The 5,634-nt window shown below is 47.7% G+C and overlaps 1 long non-coding RNA gene across 1 annotated transcript; it reads right to left on the minus strand.

Annotated features, from left to right (window-relative positions):
* Positions 1–2,138: 2,138 nt before the first annotated feature.
* Positions 2,139–4,801, minus strand: LOC309358038. The gene is made up of 2 exons (XR_014163296.1): positions 4,248–4,801; positions 2,139–4,209 (listed from the first exon to the last, which is right to left on the minus strand). It is a non-coding gene; the product is annotated as an uncharacterized lncRNA (long non-coding RNA).
* Between the last annotated feature and the right edge of the window lie 833 nt (positions 4,802–5,634).

The raw sequence follows: 5,634 nt of genomic DNA on the forward strand, positions 1-5,634 counted from the left end.
GCCTTTTGCAGAAATCCAAATTTGGGGGGGTGGGGCTGGCAAGGGGGCAAGCTGTGGAGTTTGGCAAGGCGGTCGTGCTGTGATTTTTTTGGGGGGGAGGCGCCAATAGGCAGGGGCCCCTCTTTATGTGAAAGGGTGCCCCATGGAAGGGGGTCTGCTCTTCTGAGAATTCCCCAGAGTGGACTCAACAAAGATCTGGTGGTGATGGGGGATACATCTTGCTTTAGTGTGGCCCATTTTTTTGGGGGGGGGGGAATAGGTGTTGAGGGGGGGGGCACGCCCCAGTTCAGTCCCCAGCCCTGCTCAGACCTCCACTGCCTATCCTTAAAACTACTGGTGTGTCCTTTTAAAATGCCTTTTAAGAAAGAGAGGGAAAAGCCCAACTTGGATCCTTCTGTTTCAAGTTGCTCTTGGCCAAAAAAGTAAAATAAATCTTAAAGTGAAGCCCCTTTTTAAAGCAATCACGTGAATTTAATAAAATTTCATAGTTGGAGTGTTAAACAACTGGTATAAAAATACATCTGTGAGTTTTATACAAATTTAGTTAGTAGAAGTGAAAAGGTTCATTCAGCAGCCAGAACCTTATTCCTATCTTCACACCAGGAAAGTAAAAGTCCTTTTCAGGGTACCTTTAGACATAAATTTCATTTCAGCCATAGATAGAAGTGTTAACAGCAAAGTCTTGGCTTGTTTTCTATAGATACTGGCTGTCTGAGAAAGGTGTAGAACGAAGGGAGATACAACGACAGCTGTACGGGGAGATGAGTCGACCCTCTCCTTGACAATGAACAAAGCAAATTCAAGTTTCCAAATTCATTACCAATGCCCTAAGAGTTTCAATCAGCTTGGCAAGTGAAGCCCTTTTTTAAAGAAGGCAAGCTTTTTCTCCCCCCCCCCAAAAAAAACACATTTTCCTAGATGTGTTCTTCCCTCCTTTTTTTTTAAAAAACAGCTGCCTTCTCCATTCTGTTACTAAATTTCCACCCTTAAAATTAAAATAAGGCCCCCCTCAAATCCCAATGGGGGTTTGACCAGTTTCCAGCCCAGGCTGGTGTGTTGCTGCCTAGTGCTTTTCCTCTGGTGCTCTGATTGGCCTCGTAAGATGTCGGGGGGGGGGTCCTCTTATTTGTGGGTGCCATGTTCCTGCCTCCTCCCCAAACTGCCCCTCAGCCCCCTTAAACCTTCCCATTTTTTGAGGGGGTTTTCTCTTCACAAGCTTCTCGACATTCTTTAATAATTAGAATTTAGTCTCTCCCCTCCTTGGTTTTATATGTGTGTAAAGACGTGGGGGGTGGGGAGTTGAGCCGTGAGGGATGGAGCCCCAGTGTGGGGAGCCTTCAGTCCTCCAGGTGTTGCTGAACTCCCATCAGCTGCAGAGGGCCCATTGCTCCTGATGGCAGCACATGGAAGGGATGTTTTTAATACACGGACCGGTCTTCTGCCGACCGGGCGCCTTCCAGATGTGCTGCGCTACGGCTCCTGTGCTAAACTGATGGGAGAGGTAGTCTGGAACATCTGGGGAAACTGGTGTGGCTTAACAAGAGCATTGTTGGCCTCCCAACTCCCATCCTCCCTGTCCATCAGCTGTGCTTTCTGGGGGCTGATGGGAGTTGTAGTCCAGCAGATCCAGAGGTTCTCCGCAGCAGCCATGCCGTAATCCAAAAAACAGGCAAAATGTGTGCAAGTGTGACTCGCCGGTTCTTCCTCTGAATACAGCCCATCATCTTTAATGGGGGGCACGAGAGTCAAGGTTTTAGTGTGGCCCCCAAGGTGGAACTGCAACCCTATTCTTAGCTGCAGAGGAGAGAATTCATGTGCTATCTCCCTGCTTGCAAGATGGCTTTGTGTGATGTGCCTGGATCGGGGAGAAAGGTGTTCAGCCCCCCCATTTTCTCTAAATCCCCTTCTCTCTGGTTGTCAGAATTTGGGGGAAGGGGTGGGAATAGGACAGGATGTGGCCTTGCTGGAAGAGAGTGGATTTATCTATTGGACATTACCCTGGCGAGCAAATTCCTCGATGCCGTGGGGCGCCGGTGTTGTGTTTGCATCGCAGCCGGATGCTCCTACGGAGATGATAAAAATGTACAAAGGAAGCTGTCGAGATGCTATTCCCTTGGCTAACCTGTAGAATCTTTCAAAAAAATAAACAGAAGTTGAGACTACTTGCACCGACAAGTTTCTAGCTTCCAGCCGGAGTTCTCCAGCTCTCGTTTGTGGCTCTGTTGATCTGCTTTGCCTACAGCCAGCTCTCCATCTCCCAATATGTGCAAGTCTATGGGAGACAAGAGATGTTGGTGGGGAGAACCCCAGACCTCTCTGTGCTGCATTGCTTGAACCTAGGAATTGGGTCGTTCAGAGGCGGTCGGGTCGGGAAATTGCAAGGGCAAAAGGCTGGGCGCTTCACAGATGCTGGTGGGTGCATGGCAGCTGAGCAGCAATCAGGATGGGGCTGAATGGGCCACTTTCTAAACCGGAGTTGGCATCCCCATAAAGTCAGGCCCTTCCGTCCTGCTTGGTTCCCGAAGTTGCCCCACTAGCTCCTGTCTATCAGGCTTATTGTGTATTGCTAAGCCAGGTGTGTGTGTGTGTGTACTCTGTATCTGCCACGTGTGTGGCCAGGGAAGACGGGAACTGGTCCATCAGCATCTAGGAGCGGACCACAGGCTCATCACCTCTGCAGCGGGGAATTTGCTTCTAGAGGAGAGAGGGGCAGTGGCGGGAGTCCCAGAAAGAGAGTTTGTGTGCTTACTGCAAAACCGAGCCATCCCTGGTCTCTTGCAACACTGCAGACCTCTCATTTCCGAAGAGCAAAGGTCTTGGTGGCTTTTTCAGGCAGTGGCAAATATATTGATTCCTGTTGAGCTCCATACTTTGTACCTGGCTAGATTGTTCTCTTAACTCCGCTTCTCTTATCGGCCTTGATGGGTTTTTGACATCCACATCATTTTTTTGGGGGGACGGGCCGGGCCTCCACATTACATATAAGCTTTTGCAGATTTCCTGTCCTTCCCAGCACTGGCTGCCCTTTCCCGTTCAAGTGCTGGGAAGATAGTCCAGCCTGCTTAACACTCTTTTTTAAAATTCTAAAATAGTAATCATAAAAACAAACTTTGTAGGTGTTGCAAATACCAAGGATGGGGGTGGGTGGGGTTTTTTTTTGGGGGGGGGAAAGCTGCTGGAATAATTCCCCAGCCTGGTACCCTTTAGATATTTTGGACTACAACTCCCATCAGCTGCCGGGGCTGATGGGAGTTGTAGTCTAAAATGTCAGGAAGGCACAAGGCTCATTAAAAGCTTTTTATTTTTTATTTGCTAAGTGGTTCTCTTTCTGGCATATGAAGATGTTTCTCATCAGGCTGAGAGCTGCTGAACCTGCGAATCCAAATCTCTGCCAAAAATACAATAAGAGGGGTGTCTGTTAAGGCTTGCTTAAATTTGAAGGCTTCCAGGCCCCCGGGACACTGCTTTTGCACCAAGGGCTACCAAAGATGCTGAACTTTAAAAACAAAACAAAATGGCTCTCAAAATGCATTTAATGGCCACCACCGCTTTTGCCTGGGACCCTTGGAAACGGCTAGCTTATTGCAAGGGTATCAAAGGAACTTGGAAGTTCCCTAGCTCCTACTGACAAGGCTGCATTTCCCAGGGTTCCATGGAGCTGTCAGATTAACACAGTTTTTGATTCTCCTGTGTCCTTAAGCAATCCCACCTTTGCAACCCTGGGTGCCCCCACATTTATGACGCCTGCTCTGGTGTGTGAAGCCGTCTTTGAAAAGTGTAGAATATTTCCAGTTTTCAGTGGGGAGGGGGGGAGCGGTGATGGGAGGAAGCCCCATAGCCAAATGCAATGAACCAGTCTAGCCTTGAATGGAGATGCAAACACATCGTATTGTTGTCACTCTTGGTTTCTTTCCTGTTGCCAAGCCACATTTTAAAAGTATTATTGGTGGGGGTGGGGGGGCAGAGGAGTAGCACTGAAAATACCTTTTGCAATTCATTCACCAGTATTGCTTCAGATCACCTTCCCATGCATGGTCGCTTGGATTAAGATAATTTGTTATTTTTCTTGCATCGTGACAAGTAATGTGTAGTTACTCTGCTCTCTTCTAGCAGAGCTCCAGATCTGGACGGGGGTTGTTTCTGGGGCATCAATCTTGTCACTGATACGGGGAATCTTGGTCAGTCTAGGATGCTGGTGGGACTTCCGTCCTCCATGGCCATGCTGGCTTCTGAGGCTGGTAGGAAACGCTGCTGACCACTAACATGCTAGGTGGAGATTGGCTGGTTGGTTGGTTGATTGATTGAACCAACTGCATTTTAGTTCCAGAGCCTCTTGAGATGTCTTTTCTGGACTCCCCCAAATTCCTGAAGCTTCTGGGCTGGCTTCAGAGTCCAGGCTGGTGGAGCCCAAACCTTTTCCAGAGCTGGCAAGATTTCCACAGCCTCTTCATGGTCAAAGTCTTTTTTTTAAAAAAAAAAGAATAATGGGGAGGAATGTTGGGTGTGATCTCTGCACCCTCCAGGTTTCTGACCCTCACCCTTCAATACACAAATTGGGTTTGTGTGTGTCGCACTTCACTGATCTGTTTGTTCTTCGCCTGCCTGCTCATTCTTTTTAGTTCTTTAGTTCTGCCGTACTTTTTAGTTCTTTCTGTTGGCTATTTGGGGTTTAGTAGCGCTGCAGAGAGCTTGCTGGGGAGACCATGCATAACAAGGAACTCAAAAATAACTTTAACAAGGTTTTAATAACAAAACACAAACTCCTTTTACACTGAAGATAACAACAAACATGACCCAACCACCACCCAGGGTGAAGGGAGTTAGGCGCTGCTCCTTATATACTATGTCCAAATGCTGACACAGCTTAATTAACACAACCTAGCAGCACCTGCAAGACTGGGTATCGTTATTTGCCCTGGCCCTTAACTTGTGAAACAATAATGAACCTTCACATTTTGCCATTCAACACTTTCATTGGCACCCCCACTTCATGCCAGTAGTCCTCAAGCTTTGTAGGGGCATCTGATGCCCCTTTGCAGAGTCGCCAGAGTATTTTTCTTTGCCACTGGGATTTGTTTGCCCACAGATTTACATCCAAGAAAGTGGCTTTCTTAACCGACGTGAGTTACCTCCCTCCCTCTTGTGTTTTGGGGCAAGAAACATGGCATCTTGTATAATGAGAAAACATGTTTTGGAATCCAGGAGGTGTAGGTTTACATCTCTCTTTGCTTGCTGCAGAGTGGTGTGCATCTAAATGAAACATCTAATACAGTTTCTGAGCCCATCTTTCCATGCAGGCTCTTAATTCAGTTGGTCAGGTGGCTGCTTTTCGGGGTGGGAACTAGAGAAAAGGAGGAAAATGCACTTTGCATTTGAAACGAAACCTGGAGAGACGCTAATTGCATCCTTGACATCATGATCTGCGGAATTAAACACCAACCCCTCCACGGCATAATTTTGGTTTTCTCTTTCCTGCCTCCCCCACCCTATATATGGATTCCCAGGTGCATGGCGGGTGGGGAATGCTTTTTGCTTGGGTCCTCCTTGCAGGCTTTCCACTGGCATCTAGTTGGCCACTGTGAGAACAGGTTGCTGGACCAGCAGGCACTAACTAATGGATGCATACAGAGTGGA

The sequence above is a fragment of the Podarcis melisellensis genome, assembly GCF_964234715.1.
Source record: "Podarcis melisellensis genome assembly, chromosome: 15".
In the NCBI taxonomy this organism is placed as follows: Eukaryota; Metazoa; Chordata; class Lepidosauria; order Squamata; family Lacertidae; genus Podarcis; species Podarcis melisellensis.